The following is a 19,480-nucleotide window of genomic DNA, read 5'->3' on the forward strand; positions in this document are numbered from 1 at the left end:
GGGCATTGTCATGATGAAGGCAATTGCCAGGTCTCATGTTTGGTGGCCAGGGATAGATGCAGACCTGGAACTTTGTGTTTGCAGGTGCAACACGTGTGCTCAGCTGGACAATGCACCCAGGGAAGCCCCCCTTAGCCCCTGGTCCTGGTCCGCCAAGCCATGGTCACGCATCTATGTGGACTACGCAGGTCATTTCATGGGAAAAATGTTTTTGGTTGTAGTAGACCCTACTCCAAATGGATTGAGTGTGCCATTTTTTTGGGGGGAAATTCGTAGCCAATCGTTCCAATTCTTTGTCAAATCACAAACGCCAGAGGTCACCTTGGGCCCATTCAAGGATCACTCTGCGCCAATGCTCTTAGCCAAAAGGCCTAGAGCCACTGCACCGTTCCTGGAAGTACTGCAATACCAGGTTCGTGCCATGGAGGTGGATGGGTCAGGTCCCCCACACACCTCCGTGGAGGTGGATGGGTCAAGCCACCCCACCCACCTCCTATTTCCAAAAAAACAAGCATATACCTTCCTGATCCAGGGAGAACCACCTTGGGGTTATGGTGGTTACTCCCCTGTCAGGTCAGTTACGCATGATCTTAGCCAAAAGGCCGAGAAGCGATAGATCCATTTTAAATTCAAGCACATCCTCTGCCACAGTAGAAAGTCGACGGGCAATGTTCGCTGCCCATGGTCTACCGGACGTCTTTGTCAGCGACAATGGCCCGTGCTTCACAAGCACTGAATTCCAGGACTTCATGGCAGGCAATGGAATGAACCATGTCAGAACGGCATCGTTCAAGCCGGCCTCAAATGGCCAGGTGGAACGAGCAGTGCAGATAATCAAACAGGGAATGCTCAGAATCCAAGGGGGTTCCCTAAAAAGCCGCTTATCACGCCTCCTGTTGGCCAAGAGATCCCGACTACACTCGCTCACAGGGGTTCCACCCGCAGAGCTGCTAATGAAAAGGACACTCAAAACCAGGTTATCCCTTATACACCCTACTATGAAAGAAATTGTTGAGAGCAGGCATCAGTCACAATGTGACTACCATGACAGGAATGCGAGAGCGCGATGTATTGATGTCAATTGCCCTGTTTTTGTCCTTAATTACACTGCAGGGCCCAAATGGCTTGCAGGCACTGTGATTGCCAAAGAGGGGAATAGGGTTTTGGTAGTTAAACTTACCAATGGTCAAATCTGCCGCAAACACGTGGATCAAACTAAAAGGAGGTTCAGCAACCCCATAGAAGAAGCAGAGGAAGAACACGACATAGAGTTTACTCCACCACAGGTGACCGAATACCGGAACCAAGTGGAGGAGAGCCCAGTCACTGTGGGCAGTCCGGACAGGCCTGAGGCACCGCAAACAGCAGACACTCAGACCAGCGCCCAACAACCGGAGCCCCAACTCAGGCGCTCTACAAGGGAGCGTAAACCACCAGAGAGACTTAACCTGTGATCCCAATAAGACTTTGTGGGGGAGGTGATGTTATGTATTCAACCGTCATTGTAACCCATGTATCAGCTGACCTAAGACCTTGAGAATATTGACCACAAGGGGGCGAACTTGTGGGAGACACTCCTAACCTAAACTTTCTAGTATAAAAGGGTAAGCTCCACCCACCGTCTCTCTCCTGAAGTCTTGGTAATAAAGGTAACTGGTCACAGAGTGATCTTCTCTCAAGTATGGGCCTCGTGTGCATTTATACTGTATAGTAAGGACATATTAGGCTGGGACAGGCAAAATTATGCCATGTCATATCCCAAAGGGCATTGTTTGACTATTGTGACAGGGAATACCCATATGTCATTCAATTAGTTGCCCTATTATTCATCTGACAGCAAATATATATTTGCTGACCTTGTGAGTCCATTAAACTCTTTCTGACACTACAAGGAGGTCTATGGGGTTATAGAGGTCCCACTCACAGCCATAGTCTGCTCCTTGCACATGCTCCATGCTGCTGCATGCAGTGGGTTTTTTCACATGGTACACCGACACTGTCATCGCTCCTTTTTCTAATTTGGACCAGCAGCACTTGCACCACAGCCTCTGAGAAGCTAGAGGCTCACCTTTTCCCTTCTGAAGCAACAATCATTTCACTCCCTCTTGAAATGATGACAACCTTGCTCCACTCCATTCCCAAATTTTTCAACCCCTTCGGCCTCTTGCTGGTGGGATTCATGCCCTTGCGCTACCAATGTTATGGAAGTTAGTTGACCCTGGGAGTTCTGATGAAGTCAGCCTTCTCGGATTTCAGCAGGCGTCCCGCTCCACTGCACTTACATCGCCACGTCAAGGATTCAGGAATTTTGGAGTCTATGAGTTTGCTGGGTTACTTTGTAAAATGGATGTCAAAATTGACACCTGAAGCATCATCATTTATATGTTTATATTTATTTCAAGAGGGACTTTTATACAGCTCTTCTAGGAAGCACAAAGTAGTCTATCAATAGGAAGTATGGGTTAAGCCAATGGTTATAAGAAAGCTCCACAGATATAAAGACCAACAACCTGTGCTTCAATAGTACATCATAATTAAATTTAAAAAAAATGTCAGTCAGCACTTGAGGCAAAAATACGATTTGAACTTCCCAGCATGCACACAAAGCAGTTGCACTGCATTTGTACTGGCGGCAGTTCTAATGTTAATTAGAGAGGAAAATGTAAGTAGTATCTGATTTTATCAACCAAAAAGACATCTGTTTTACTTAGAACACAAATGCCAAAGATCAATAAATAACTCTGACTGCAGCATGTGGTTGCAGACACCACTTCCAGACAATGAATAAAACAAACTGATATTTACTGAAAATGGCTACATATGGAAGTATTGTCATCCATCATTAGTATCGCTGTGTATCACTCGTGATTTGATTAAATGTGTACTGCTTTGACAATAATTCACCATTGGTTCTGTATATATTTTTCCAACTACATGAATCGTAAAGCATCATTTCTGAAGCAATAGGATTTATAACGACGGATGATGTCAGTACCTTCTCTTCCCCAATAAAGAAATGCATATTATAGGCAGCACATTTTATCTTGTTTCAGATAGGCTGAAGAAATGTTACATGATTGTCTTGTATTTTACTACTCGACTGTGACTTAACATTGTACTTGAATGATAAGGCTCTAACCCCAATCTCTTGGTATGAAACTTGCAGCAAAATGCAGTCAAAACAACACAGAACTAATATTTATAGTATTGTGGCAGCTATTTGTTCAGCTGTATTGCATATGGAAAATATATGGGTCAGCAGCATTTTCTTTCATAGAAGTTTCCAAAATAACAATGTATGATCACACTCTGTAAACCAGAAATCAAGTTTACCTGCCAGATTTTAATTGTGTGCAAAAAATAATACATAGCACTTCTTCCAATACAGTAATTTATTTATTGAGAAATAGCCATCTAATGTTTGGAGCATCCAATAACAGAAATTTCAGAAATCTGAATGGCTCTCTTGTTCTATGGAAATCAGATTTGGTTACCGGCTTTTTAAAATCTGGGTTAGATGAAGTTTTACAAATGTTGTTTGTCAAACTAAATAATTAGCAGTATTGCATCTGGTGTTTGCCTGATATCCTTAAGGTAAGGGAAAATGTTCAGTCTGTTCATAAGCTATGATGTATGTTGATTGGTTGCTTCTTAGTGACTGAAATCTGAGCCAATCAAAAAATACTTACATACTCACACATACTATACTCATAATTTATTGTCTATTAAAAAAATCATATTTACCAAAATAAATCTGAAAAAGCCATGATGGTTTTCAATTTCCCCCTCATTTTTCTTCCATTTTAATTTTCTCTCCCCCCTCTGCCATTTTAGGGATACAGCATGAAAATGTTCATTCCTGACCAAACCTCAACTCCTCCTCTTCACTAATGTCATATTTCTTACAGAATTCTCATTGGATCTCCCTTTTACAAGTTTCTTCAACTATAACAAACTATCCTGTGCCCCTCTAATAAAGAGAGAATTCTGGTCACACTTTATAATATAAATGTCTATGGCCCTGAAAATTCATGGGCCATGATCCTAGCAGTCACACTATGATTGTGTCTGCCAGTACTCTCCAATGTTCACCCAATTGCACAGGACCAGTGAATGGCTGGAAAATCTCCCCAAAACCAATCAGTTCCCCTTTGTGAGGGGACGATCCAGATTTTAAAATATATATCCCTGATTTTCAGAGATCCAGCTGCTCCTCTCACGTGGGGTTCTCTTATGCCATCCTAGAGGCCGGTATACTTCATTTCACTCAATGTACCAGACCTCAGTCCTACACGGGCTCCTGACTGAACTAGGGAAGCAGGAACTTCTAGGGTGGGGGGTCCCCATGCCAGAGCGTCCCCATGATATTATTGGTCTTACAAGGAGCAGGTGGAGGTTCCACTTCTTACAAGGCCATATGGAAAATCGCAGAATGACAGTGGCCGGAATTTTCTGAGGTCTGTGCAGATACGATCGGAGGCAGGTCAGATAGGAAATTTGAAAAAAAGTCGGAGCGGGTCGGGAACCCGCCGTGATCCCATCCCCATACGCCGTTGCTGGTGTGGTAGCAACCCGACCTGCAAAGGCGGGCGACCTAATTGAAATCATTATAAGCTTGTTTTCAGACAGTTAAGAGCCATTTTCCCCCTACATTTCACATTTCCCTGTGTGCCGACAGAATTCATGCAGCTCAGGAACCACGTCTGTCAACCTGAGGCGGGAGTTGAGTGGCCATTGCTCCAGCTGATTAGTTGACAGCATGAAATGTACTATAAAGCTGCCACCTGACTGTCAATCAGTTTCCTAAGGCAGAAGCTGTTTCTCACTGCATTCCCAGCACAGATTGAGCTTTCCACAGGCTGCAAGTGCTTCCAGCAAAGTCTCCATCCAGTGTTCCGTCATTGGAAGAATCTCTCTCACCATTGACAGATTGCTCCTGTCAACTCTACTTCACCTGCCATCTATTCCATCAGCATGGGTGCCGTTTATACTGTCTCACCTTGGTTGTCAGAATCTGACCAATACGAGCCCCAACACCATCAGCACCAGGCACACCAGCAGCACCAACAACAACACCACCAACCTTCCTCTCAATCACCTGATGCTGCACAGGACAGAGGGCATCAATGCAGGGCTGCACCGCCCCCTAGGCAATACCCCCAACACAAGGTATACAGGCAGATTATGAGCTCCCTCAACATGACTGAGCAGCAGTGCCAAAGGAGGCTCAGGGTATCACAGCAGGTCGTTACAGACATTTTCACATTGCTGCAGCAAAACCTGCAGCCCAGAGGAATGGGTGGACATGCCTTACAGTGTCTGTCAAAGTCACCAATGCCGTTAACTTCTTCGCTTCAGACTCCTTCCAGGGATCTGCAGCAGAAGTTTGTGACATCACGCTGTTGGCCGCCCAAAGATGCATCACCCAGGTGACCGATGCCATATTTGACAAGTCAGCCAATATCAACTTTGCCACTGACGACGCCAGTGTTACTGACTGGGCGCTCAGCTTTGCTGCTCTGGCTGGCTTCCCACGAGTTCAGGACATCATCGACTGCACACATGTGCGCATCAGGACACCCCATCATAACCCAGGAGTCTTCATCAACTGCAAAGGCTTCCACTCCCTCAAAGTGCAGTTTGTCTGCAACTGCAGGAAGATCATCATGCACGCCATGACTCACGCGTCCTTCGCCAGTCTTCCACTGAAGACATGGCTCATCACACCATCTCCATAGATAGCCATTTATGCTCCATAGAGACCACGTACTGCTGTGAGTGGCGCATTAGCTGCTCCATGTAGGTGGCCACCCTATCTATGGAAGAGCCAAGAGTCACTACTGCCTGCGACATAGTGGTGCTCATGTTGAAGGTGGACTCCTTCATTTGCTGAACATTAGCAAACATCGCACTCGCAAAAATTGTCAGAGCCTCCTGCAGCTCCAGGATGGTACTCTTTTTGGATGGCACCCAAGGCTGAGCGTCTGCATGCAGCTGGAAAGAGCTGGGAGTAACCTGCGACCTCCGAGGAGGAGTCTCCACTTCTGTCCCTGTCTCCGCCATCTGCTCTTGTTCACTTGTGTCAAACCCAGTGACAAAACTATTCTATCTCACGTGGGACCCACCGAGATGTGCATCTCTGCACTGGTGCTGGGTGCACTTCCGTCTGGTGACAGTGCGCCCTCAGAGGCTGGAGGCTCCTCTGAGAAGTTGTTTCCCTCTTCCTCCTGGACAGTGTTGTGGGGGTGGGGGGGGTTGTGGGGAGTGCTCTTCATGGACCTGTGGGAGAGTAAAGAGATAAGTTAGATATGTCATATGTAGATTGGGTGCAGGCATCATTATGCACACGATGACCATTCAATGGCTGCTGACATCAGTCCCCATATGAGTGACTGATGTATGCCATAGTTGTATGATGCGTAATTCTGTCACCAGGTTGCTAAGCGTGATATCGTTACAGAGACCACAAACAAGCAAACACGACACAAGATGGCTCCTTAACAGAAACTGTCATCATGTGATTTTGCCACATGACCTTTTATTGTTATTACATCAATAGATGCCTGACATCAGTAGTCCACTCGGTGGAGCTCTATTACACTAAGATGTTCCCCTCTCTCCGTCTTCCACCTCCAGGTTCTCGGTGACTTCTGACAAGTCTATTACAGCATCCTATGCTGTTATGAGGATAGCCATTGATGGGGTTCCACCATCAGTTCTCTTCCTCTTATTGTGGGCTCTCTTCTCCTGCAAGGAGGGAAAGAAAAGATTGAGTTAGAAAGGTGGAATGAATGTAAGGAATGGATGGGTTACATCTGTAGAGGGTGACTATGATGGAGTGGGGTGGAAATTCCAAGTGACCTTCTTGTGTGTTGTTAGTAGATATGATTGCACTAGGATGAGGGTGAGTGTGAAAGGTGGCTAATAAGATGGGAATGTGATAATGTAGATAGAGAGAGAGGGATGGGTGCAAGGTATGTTGGTATGAGTAAGGATGTGTAGGAGTACGGTTGGGATGGCAGAGTGATGGGGATGTGATGAGAGGCACAGCAGGATGAAGTGAGTGTGGCTTTGGACTCACATTTCCTGATCTAACAAGATTATTGAAACGTTTGCGGCACTGTAACCAGGTCCTCCTGACGACATCCATGGAGTCATGCTGTCTTGGTCTGCTGGTCTTGGTCTGCCGAGGAGGTCTCCTCTGGTCATCAGCAGGGAAGATACATCCCTGCGTCCTCTGAATCCCTCCACAAGTATATGGAGGGAATCATTGGAGAACCTGGGTGCAGCCCTCTGCCACTGTGCAGTCATCTTTGTTGGTCTGGGCAGCAGTGGAATTGTGCATTGCAGTGCCGGCACTATCAAGATGAACCTTCAAATGAAATGTGGCCATGGCTCTTTTAAATATCCTGGCTGAAATCATCGACGATGTCATCAGACCTGCACCATTTAATTTGGCTGGGTAACGCGTAGCGCGGGCTTAATAGATCCTCTTCACGTAAAGTCGTTTTGTGGAGCGGGATGTCACCAGCAACGGGCTCATGATCCGCCATGGCAACCGCTCACACTGGACCCAGCCAAGTAGGGAAAATTCCAGCCAGTGACTCAGCAGTAGACATGATTTATTTATTCCCAGGATAACTGCACTGCTGGCCCACAACAATGTGACAGGATGGGTGATAGGAGACCAGATGAGAGATACTCGCTTCAGTCAGAGTTGCTGACACCTCTTTGGAATTTAAGGACAGAGGCTGAAAACTAGTTTAAATGAGGGCTTGGGCACTACAAGGAACATTATGGAACAGACCAGCAGAATTATCAAATCCAGTGACTGGACTGATTAAGAGGAGCACTGCAGTGTAATTCAGCAAAGGTTTACAGAACTGTAATGGCTTTCTTCGTCATCAATAACTTAGCCATCACAAAGCTATTGGGTCTTCTAAGCATGGTAGAAGAAGAAGATGAAGACTAATCCCCTGCTCACAAGAAGAAGCTCCGGAAGGTGGACCCAGGCACTGACACTTTCCCTATATTACAACAGTGACTACAATTCACAAGTACTTCATTGGCTGTGAAGCACTTTGGGATGTTGTGAAAGGTACTACATAAATGCAAGTTCTCTCTTTTACTTGAGTAAGTAAGGTGCCATAACAGAGTCAGTACATCAGGTAGAGGAAGGGTTCCTCTGGAGGTGCCAACTTGCTGATCAGATCCTTCTTTCTGTAAGCATGCAGCACCTGTAAAGGCCACAAAGGACATTCATTGTAGAAAGGTGCTCTCTGACTTATGAATCAGAAGATGCCACTGAACAATAGTAGGAGACCTATCAAGTCATCATAATGTCTATAGACAGCTAAAGCTCACAGTTATCTAAGTGCTCCATCCCATGACAACCCTGAATCTGACAGCTCTCTTCCAACTTCTCCATCTCCCAGAGGTGAGAGGACTATCGCTAGGCTTTCCTCCATCCATTGCAGTCTTTCGCATCTGGTTGCTCATGTTTCTCATTTGCAAAGAACACAGTTTGGGGTTGATTTTAACCCATAGCATGTTTTGGGCAAATGCTATATGTACTTGCTAACATGAACTTACCAATCTGGGCAGGAAGAGGAGCAGAGCGTTGGGGATGCAGGTAAATAGCCAGGAGAGGGTTTTGGAGGGAAGTGGAAAGTCCGCAACTTTCCTTGTGGGGCCCGAAAAAGCACTTCTATTCATTCACGCCCCACAAAGAAAATGTTTTCACTTACCTGGAGGGCCTTTTTGTCCTTCCAGCAGCTGGCGATTTCTTTCAGCCTGGCGGAAAATCTATAGTGGCTTCTCCGCTCGGGCCCCAGTTAAAATGCCATTGGAGCCCTCTTGATGTCATAGGACCCGGATTAATATTTATGCATGAGACTCCCACCTGAGCCCAGAGGGCAACTCATCTGCTGCCAAAACCAATGCATCGTAATGGGAGATCAGCAAGAATGGAATGGGAAATGGAGCCCCTTTATTTTACTTGCCGGCGACACCTACATTCCAGAACGAATAATTAAAAATAAAATAATTACTTGCTTGCCAGGACCCCTTCGTACAGGAGAGTTTAAATCCCCCCAACAACCATTTATTTCTCCTTTTTTACTACGTGGTCCTGGGTAGTGTGCAGGTGAATCATGATTCCAGCAGTATCTGATCAGCATCTACATGAGCACTCATACGTTCATGTACCGTGGCCAGCCTGGTGAGCTGATTAAAACCTTTCTGGCACTGAATAGCTGCTAGTGAAGTTGTGGAGTTGCCACTTGCTAAGTATGGAGAAAGAGTCAGACTGAACACCGTGAGCTCAAAGTTTCTATGTTTGTTTCTATGTTTCTAAAGTGTGACCGTAGTCTTTTATTGCAGGTCTCCAGAGTGCCTCTCCAACCTATGAGGCCTCCTTAAATACCTGTGCTCCCAAGGGATTATGGGATTCCCTTGGGACTCCAGGGGATGAGCCCCCTGGTGGCTGCACAAAGTAAATACGAGTTCACATATATAACAACACTCCCCCCAAAGTCAACAGTGTAACTATTTACAATGTGAGTCGATCTGGGGCCCTTCTTGCCCTGGTTGATCGTCTCGGTGTGAAAACTGGTATTGTTGAGTCATTTGTTGGGCTCTCGCTGGGCTGCTGTGCAGCTGGCCTTGCAGGGCTGCCTGGTGTGTTGGGTCCTGCTGGGCTGCTGTGGATGATGGGTTCTGCTTCATGGTCAATCGTGGTGCCGGTTGTCACTGGTGTGTATGTTTGGGGATCAAAAAAGGTAGGATCCAAGGTGGGTTGCTCAGGATAGTCCGTAAATCTGAGTTTGATTTGGTCCAAATGTTTCTGGTGAAAGTTTGACCTGACACAACCTGCTCCCCTCTTTGGTCATGACAGTGCCAGGAAGCCACTTGGGATCTTGTCCATAATTCAATACAGAATCATTGATTTCAATCTCGCTTGACACATTTGCGCTATCATGGTATGCACTTTGTTGAAGCCGCCTGATCTCTACCTGTTCATGTAGATCAGGGTGAACTAATGAGAGCCTTGTCTTAAGTGCTCTTTTCATGAGCAGTTCAGCAGGTAGGATCCCAGTGAGCGAGTGGGGTCTCGTGCTGTAGCTAAGCAGATCTCGGGATAGGCGAGTATGCAGTGAGCCTTCAGTTAACCCTCTTGAAGCCTTGCTTGATGGTTTGCACTGCTCTCTGACCATTGGATGCTGGTTTAAATGGGGCAGATGTGACATGTTTGATCCTGTTACGGGTCATGAATTCTTTGAACTCAGCACTGGTAAAACATGGCCTGTTGTCGCTCACCAGGACACCGCGTAAGCCGTGAGTGGCAAACATGGCCCACAGGCTTTCAGTAGTGGCAGCGGACGTGCTAGCTGACATTATCTCACATTCAATCCACTTGGAATAAGCGTCTACAACCAAAAGGAACATTTTACCCAAGAACGGGCCTGCATAGTCAGCGTGTACCCTAGACCACGGTTTGGAGGGTCAAGACCATAAACTTAGCTGCGCCTCCCTGGGTACATTGCTTAACTGTGAGCAGGTATTATATCTGTGAACGCAGGAATCTAAGTCCGCAACGATACCAGACCACCACACATGGGATCTGGCTATCGCTTTCATCATTATGATGTCTGGATGGGTACTGTGGAGGTCATTGATGAAGGTGTCTCTGCCCTTCTTGGGAACCACTACTCAATTGCCCCACAGAAGACAGTCTGCCTGTATCGATATTTCATCTTTGCGCCGCTGGAATGGCTTAATCTTTCCCTGCATTTCCACTGGGACACTGGACCAGCTCCCGTGAAGCACACAGCTTTTGACTAGAGATAATAAGGGGTCCTGGCTTGTCCAGGTTTTGATCTGCTGGGCAGTGATGGGTAATTGCTCACTCTCAAATGCTTCCATAACCATGGCTAGATCTGCGGGCTGCGCCATTTCCATCCCCATGGTGGGCAATGACAGCCTACTGGGAGCATCGACGCAGTTTTCTGTGCCTGGCCTGTGGCGGATGGCGTAGTTGTATGCGGACAACATGAGCTCCCATCTCTGGACGCGGGCCGATGCGTTGGTATTTATCCTTTACTCTCGGAAAACAGGGATATAAGTGGCTGACGGTCAGTTTTCAATCCGAATTTTAGCCCAAACAGGTATTGATGCATTTTCTTTACCCCATTGACACACGCTAACGCTTCTTTCTCAATCATGCTGTAGGCTCTCTCAGCCTTAGACAGACCCCTGGATGCATAAGCAACTGGTTGCAGTTTCCCAGAATCATTAGCTTGTTGCAATATGTACCCGACGCCATATGACGACACATCACATGCTAGTACCAAACGCTTACATGGATCGTACAACACAAGCAATTTGTTTGAGCATAACAATTTTCACGCTTTTACAAAAGCATTTTCTTGGCTTTTGCCCCAAACCCATTCGCCCACTTTATGCAATAAGACATGCAGTGGTTCTAACAGTGTGCTGAGACCCGGTAAGAAGTCACCAAAGTAGTTCAGGAGGCTCAGAAACGACCGCAGCTCCATCATGTTTTGTGGCCTTGGTGCATTCTTGATTGCCTCCGTCTTTGCGTTGATGGGCCTGATTTCGTCTGCCGCAATCCTCCTTCCGAAGAATTCCACTTCAGGCGCCAGGAAAACACACTTCGAGCGCTTTAACGTGAGCCCTACGCGGTTGAGTCGACTAAGAACCTCCTCCAGGTGCTGCAGATGCTCGACTGTGTTCTGACCTGTGACCAAGATGTCGTCCTGGAAGACCACGGTGTGCAGGACCGAATTCAGTAAGCTTTCCATGTTTCTCTGGAATATCACCGCCACTGATGGGATTCCAAACTGGCATCTGTTATAAACAACACAACCTTTGTGCGAGTTGATGCAGGTGAGGGCCTTCGATGATTCCTGCAGTTCCTGCATCATGTAGGCTGAAATCAGATACAGCTTCATGAACGTCTTTTCTCCCGCCAGCATTGCAAAGAGGTCGTCGGCCTTTGGTAGTGGGTATTGAACCTGCAGGCAGAAACGATTGATAGTTACTTTGTAATCACCACAGATTCTGACGGTGCCGTCTTCCTTGAGGACAGGAATGATCGGACTGGCCCACTTGTTGAACTCGATCGGTGAAATTATGTCCTCTCTTTGCAGCCAGTCCAGCTCGATCTCTACCCTTTCTCTCATCATGTACGATACTGCTCTCGCCTTGTGATGGATGGATCGCGCCCCCGGAATTAGGTGGATCTGCACTTTTGCTTTTGGAATTTCCCGATGCCTGGTTCGAACAGCAAAGGAAATTTGTTTAAAATCTGGGCACACGAAGTGTCGTCAGCGGGCGATAGCTCTCGAACGTCGTCCCAGTTCCAGCGTATCTTTCCCAGCCAGCTCCTGCCGAGCAGCGTGGGACCATTGCTCGGTACCACCCAGAGTGGTAGCTTGTGCACTGCTCCATCGTAGAAGACCTTTACGGTAGCACTGCCGATTACAGAAATCAGTTCTTTTGTGTAAGTTCTTAGTTTCATGCGAACTGGAGTTAAGACTGGCCTTGAGGCCTTGTTGCACCACATTCTTTCCAAAGTCTTTTTGCCCATGATGGACTGGCTCGCACCTGTGTCCAGCTCCATTGACACCGGGAGTCCATTTAGTTCAACATTCAGCATTATCGGGGGACAATTCGTGGTGAATGTGTGCACCCCATGTACCTCTGCCTCCTCGGTCTGAGGCTCTAGTTCGTTGTGATCCTCCGTGGATCTGTCCTCCTCTGCAACATGGTGCTTTGCAGGTTTAACAGGATTTGCAGCTCGCCTGCACACTTGTTGGAGATGTCCCGTTGTTCCACAGCCCTTGCAAACATCCCCTTTGAATCGTCATGAATGGAAACGATGATCACCCCCGCAGCGCCAACAAGGTGTTAATGGCCTTGCATTCATCATCCTTGATGGTGGACTCTGAGACATCTGCAGACGTGCAGCTGCAGGTATGTGTGACCTGCACGTTACGATTCAAAAACATCACTTTGTTTACAGTACTTGTGTGCTGAGAGATTTGCTTCGTATTGTCACTGGTGGCAATGAATGCCTGGGCTATCACTATGGCCTTACACAAGGGTTGGGGTCTCTAGAGTCAAAAGTTTGCGAAGTATGGTTTCGTGTCCAATGCCAAGTATGAAAAAGTCTCTCAGCATGTGCTCCAAATGTCCTTCAAATTCCAATATCCTGCAAGGCGTCTTAACTCGGCGACATAACTCGCCACTTCCTGGCTTTCAGACCTTTTGTAGGTGTAGAGCCGGTACCTCACCATCAGAACGCTTTCCTTCGGATTCAAATGCACTCGGACCAGTGTGCACAAATCGTCATACGAGTTCTCCGTGGGTTTCGCTGGAGTGAGCAGATTCTTCATGAGGCCATACGTTGGTGCCCCATAGACGGTGAGGAGGATCGCCCTTCGTTTGGCAGCATTCTCTTCCCATCTAGCTCGTTGGCTACAAAGTATTGGTCGAGTCGCTCCACAAAAGTTTCCCAATCATCTCCCTCCGAGAATTTCTCCAGGATGCCCACTGGTCTCTGCAGTATGGAGAAAGAGTCAGACCGAACACTGTGAGCTCAAAGCAAAGTGTGACCTTAGTCTTTTATTGCAGGTCTCCACAGTGCCTCTCCAACCTGTGAGGCCTCCTTAAATACCTGTGCTCCCAAGGAATTATGGGATCCCTTGGGACTCCAGGGCATGAGCCCTCTGGTGGCAGTACAGAGTAAATACAAGTTCACATATATAACACCACTGACTACCAGTGTCACCTCCTTCTGGACTTACTGGCCGTCCTTTTTTACTGGGGCGTCACTTTCTGGGTGTCAAAGAGCCTTTGCCTTCTGTCCCTCTGCCAGCATTATCTCTACCGCAGCTTCTGAGAATCTCGGGGCCTTTGTCATTGCTGACCCTGAGATGGTGCACCTCTTTCTGCCGTCACTAGTTATTCAAGTGCAGCTCCAGCTTTCTCTGCCTCACTCTCTGTGAGTGGCCTGCTGTGCTTATGGCTATTTCCGCTGCAGCAGGCTTCTTGCTGTTACAGCCTGCCCCAATTGTCCTCTCAGGCAGGAGTGGGATTCTTGCTGAAATGCCACCCGGTACATTAATTCAGCTTCGCCCAGGAAAATATCATTGGGCAGTCAGATGTCCCACCCCACTAGGTGACTGACGATATTAGGAAAACCTAAGCCAGCTAAAGACAAAACTGCTTCAGTTCTGGCTTCATCTGCGGGGATGGGATCACCACCAGTGAGACCACCACCAGGTAGAAGCCCCCACCCCCACACCCAGTCAGCCAAGCTCCTGGGAGAGGAAAGAAAGAAAAATAATCCTGGACCAATTTAGGGGGAAATGCCTCTGAGAAAATCCTTTTTGAACCCAAAGGCGATCAAACAAGGTTCAGGACACCATGGTGACTGGGAGCCATGTTCCCCCCATACCCCACCTGACTTTTATGCACAGTGATGTCAGCCACAGTCAGGAACTCGTTAACTCTCTTTTGGATATTTGCATTGAATCTGGACTCTGTGCATGAGCTGTAAACTTCTTCCTAAGAAGGCTGCCTCTGAAAAGAAAAACCTCCTGCAATTTATTAGTTTTATACTTACATAACTTACATAACGTTCCTGGTTCTCTGCAACATACTAACTCCAAATGGACCAAATCAAATCCTACCATAATCAAATTTCCTTGAGGTCTCTACTTTTCTCGAGTAAAATGCTCGAGCTCGCAAAGCCTATTGTGTAAATGAAGGGCATTTAAACTAGGTATAATTCTACTGGCCCTCCTCTGAACTTTTTCCAGGGCCTCTATATCACCCATTATGTGAGCGGGCCAAGTATTCAAGATGAAGCCTAACCAAAGTCCTATACAAGAAAGTATAGTAATTTTTGTTTTATATTTGATCATACTGGTAGTACACTCTATTTGCTTTTGCTATAGTCTCACAGCATTCGTCATTAACTTTCAGAGATTCATATACTATGACAACTCATATACTATGAGGTCTTTCTCCTGCTCAATGGCCTTAAGTTCGCGTGATGTACACTTGTATCTAAGTATGTATGCACTATATTGTGCTTTGGTCGAATCTGTAGGTTGTGTGAAACTTATGTACAACTCAATTCCAGCTTGCTGTGCTCTGAAGTGGCATTAAAACAGTGGCTGCATCATAATTGGTCTAGGTACAAATCATTGCTTTGTTTCTTTCTTTCAAACAAACAGAAAGTGTGAGTAATCCTCAACCACTTTATCTACTTAATGAATATAATTAACATTTAATTTGTAGGAGCAAGCGTCTATATAGTATAAAACTGTGAGGTTATTCATACAATGAATCAGTCTTTCATATCACCATCTATTTCATTATCATGTATCCTGGCTACAGCTAATATATTGCTTTGGCTGCCTGCTGCTGGTAAAGGCATTGTTATTACATATAACTCTTGCTTCTGCGATCCCCATTGAATACAATAGGATCCTATTTCATTTGTCTTCTTTCACTATTACATTTTTTTCTTTGTTCTCCATCTTTTACATCCACTTTTGCTATTAAGATATAAATCACATCTATGCTGATGATTTTCTTCTGTAAACTAAAATCACACATTCAAATTGAAAATTCATAGCGCTTGTGTTTTAACAAAATAAGACCTTGCTTTCAAAAGGCACGAGTACTTTGTGTCTGTCATCTAGTGCAGTACAGAAACAGGAGCAATTCGAACATACTGGGGTAAGTTGTCCTTACAGCCTGGGCGTTAATCATGGAGCACAGAAAGAAACATCTGACAAGGAGGATCAGGTGCCTCAAATAATCCACTGAATTTCCCTGATATTGAAATGAATGTAAGGAAAATCCAGCGAGTTCAGTAAGGGGCATGATTTCCTCCTGCTCGATTTCCTTTCTGGTGATGATTAAAGATGAAAATCTACTCCATACTTCAATTTAGAGAGAAAGTCATGTGACATCAAGGCACTCACAGAAATCAAACAATAAAAACACTGCCTTCCTTAATATCAAAAAAGGTTCAGATTATCTGTTCATTGTGCAGGTACTACTGAAAAGAACAGAACATGGATGAGCTGCCATCTTTTAAATAGAGATGAAAGGTTAGAAATTGCAGGACCTGCTGGATTTTCATCCCTTTTATAAGAATTAAGCTGATATGAAACATTTTTCATTCATAGAAAACTTAGAAAACATAGAAAAATAGGTGCAGGAGTAGGCCATTCGGCCCTTTGAGCCTGCACCGCCATTCAATGAGTTCATGGCTGAACATGCAACTTCAGTAACCCATTCCTGCTTTCTCGCCATACCCCTTGATCCCCCTAGTAGTAAGGACTACATCTAACTCATTTTTGAATATATTTAGTGAATTGTCCTCAACAACTTTCTGTGGCAGAAAATTCCACAGGTTCACCACTCTCTGGGTGAAGAAGTTTCTCCTCTCTCGGTCCTAAATGGCTTACCCCTTATCCTTAGACTGTGACCCCTGGTTCTGGACTTTCCCAACATTGGGAACATTCTTCCTGCATCTAATCTGTCTAAACCCGTCAGAATTTTAAATGTTTCAATGAGATCCCCTCTCATTCTTCTGAACTCCAGTGAATACAAGCCCAGTTGATCCAGTCTTTCTTGATATGTCAGTCCCGCCATCCCGGGAATCAGTCTGGTGAACTTTCGCTGCACTCCCTCAATAGCAAGAATGTCCTTCCTCAAGTTAGGAGACCAAAACTGTACACAATACTCCAGGTGTGGCCTCACCAAGGCCCTGTACAACTGTAGTAACACCTCCCTGCCCCTGTACTCAAATCCCCTTGCTATCAAGGCCAACATGCCATTTGCTTTCTTAACCGCCTGCTGTACCTGCATGCCAACCTTCAATGACTGATGTACCATGACACCCAGGTCTCGTTGCACCTTCCCTTTTCCTAATCTGTCACCATTCAGATAATAGTCTGTCTCTCTGTTTTTACCACCAAAGTGGATAACCTCACATTTATCCACATTATACTTCATCTGCCATGCATTTGCCCACTCACCTAACCTATCCAAGTCACTCTGCAGCCTCATAGCATCCTCCTCGCAGCTCACACTGCCACCCAACTTAGTGTCATCCGCAAATTTGGAGATACTACATTTAATCCCCTTGTCTAAATCATTAATGCACAATGTAAACAGCTGGGACCCCAGCACAGAACCTTGCGGTACCCCACTAGTCACTGCCTGCCATTCTGAAAAGTACCCATTTACTCCTACTCTTTGCTTCCTGTCTGCCAACCAGTTCTCAATCCACATCAGCAAACTATCCTCAATCCCATGTGCTTTAACTTTGCACATTAATCTCTTGTGTGGGACCTTGTCGAAAGCCTTCTGAAAGTCCAAATACACCACATCAACTGGTTCTCCCTTGTCCATTCAACTGGAAACATCCTCAAAAAATTCCAGAAGATTTGTCAAGCATGATTTCCCTTTCACAAATCCATGCTGACTTGGACCTATCATGTCACCTCTTTCCAAATGCGCTGCTATGACATCCTTAATAATTGATTCCATCATTTTACCCACTACCAATGTCAGGTTGACCAGTCTATAATTCCCTGTTTTCTCTCTCCCTCCTTTTTTAAAAAGTGGGGTTACATTGGCTATCCTCCACTCCATAGGAACTGATCCAGAGTCTATGGAATGTTGGAAAATGACTATCAATGCATCCGCTATTTCCAAGGCCACCTCCTTAAATACTCTGGGATGCAGTCCATCAGGGCCTGGGGATTTATCGGCCTTCAATCCCATCAATTTCCCCAACACAATTTCCCGACTAATAAGGATTTCCCTCAGTTCCTCCTTCTTACTTGACCCTCTGACCCCTTTTATATCCGGAAGGTTGTTTGTGTCCTTCTTAGTGAATACCGAACCAAAGTACTTGTCCAATTGGTCTGCCATTTCTTTGTTCCCCGTTATGACTTCCCCTGATTCTGACTGCAGGGACCCTATGTTTGTCTTTACTAACCTTTTTCTCTTTACACATCTTTAGAAGCTTTTGCAGTCCGTTTTAATGTTCCCTGCAAGCTTCCTCTCATACTGTATTTTCCCTGCCTTAATCAAACCCTTTGTCCTCCTCTGCTGAGTTCTAAATTTCTCCCAGTCCCTGGGTTCGCTGCTATTTCTGGCCAATTTGTATGCCACTTCCTTGGCTTTAATACTATCCCTGATTTCCCTTAATAGTCACGGTTGAGCTATCTTCCTTTTTTTATTTTTACTCCAGACAGGGATGTACAATTGTTGTAGTTCATCCATGTGGTTCCTAAATGTCTGCCATTGCCCATCCACAGTCATCCCCTTAAGTATCATTCGCCAATCTATCCTAGCCAATTCACGCCTCATACCTTCAATGTTACCCTTCTTTAAGTTCTGGACCGTGGTCTCTGAATTAACTGTTTCATTCTCCATCCTAATGTAGAATTCCATCATATTATGGTCACTCTTCCCCAAGGGGCCTCGCCCAACGAGATTGCTAATTAATCCTCTCTCATTACACAACACCCAGTCTAAGATGGCCTCCCCACTTGTTGGATCCTCGACATATTGGTCTAGAAAACCATCCCTAATGCACTCCAGGAAATCCTCCTTCACCGTATTGCTTCCAGTTCGGTTAGCCCAATCTATGTGCATATTAAAGTCACCCATGATGACCACTGCACCTTTATTGCATGCATTCACCCCTATTGAACAAATGCATCACGTGAACATTAAAAATACTGAGAATGAGTTTATTACTGTAAGTGCTTGTCATTCAGACACATTATAATGCCATATGCGATGTTTACAATTATTCGTGTAATTCAGTGTTGTTTTTGTAAGATTCAAAGAAAATGCAGGAAAAGAACTTTAAAAAACAAGTCTGACAAACTTTGAGGGTAAATTTCCTTGGATCCTCTCTTGTTCTGCTGCTGTAACTTTGATGGAAGATTGGCAGAAGTCCTGTTTAGGGATGTAAATTGAGTATCCGGCGAATTTGTGCTGAAATTACGGAAGTGAAGCAGGAGAGGCCCCATGGAAATTCATCTCTTATGTTAAGTTAATGTAACGTCTCATGAGGGCTGAAATTCTGCGCCTCCTGTTAATACCTCTGGGGGGCACTAAGGAACATGAAACTGCTTTCGCCTGGCGGGGTTAGGGGCGCTACAGGTTCCCGCAAAATTGCGCAGGAGTTAGCGGAGGCACGAATGCATTAACACTGCGCCTCCACTGGTAGCGCCCCGGGCCGCTGTGCCTCCTGTGATGACGTCATCGCTGGGCATGGCAACACCTTTTTGCCTGCGGCGGCTCCTTTCAGCCCCGCAGCAGAATTGGCCAGCATCCCATGAGACCGCCGTAGGTGATGCTCGCGCCAACCTCGCAGGTCGCGAACTGGGCCAGTCACCCATTGCGGGACGAA

The 19,480-nt window shown here is 45.9% G+C and overlaps 1 pseudogene; it reads right to left on the reverse strand.

Moving 5' to 3' along the window:
- Nucleotides 1-375: 375 nt before the first annotated feature.
- LOC139266368 (U2 spliceosomal RNA) lies at nucleotides 376-614 on the reverse strand (annotated as a pseudogene).
- Nucleotides 615-19,480: the final 18,866 nt, after the last annotated feature.

The sequence above is a fragment of the Pristiophorus japonicus genome, chromosome 6 (genome assembly GCF_044704955.1).
Source record: "Pristiophorus japonicus isolate sPriJap1 chromosome 6, sPriJap1.hap1, whole genome shotgun sequence".
In the NCBI taxonomy this organism is placed as follows: domain Eukaryota; kingdom Metazoa; phylum Chordata; class Chondrichthyes; family Pristiophoridae; genus Pristiophorus; species Pristiophorus japonicus.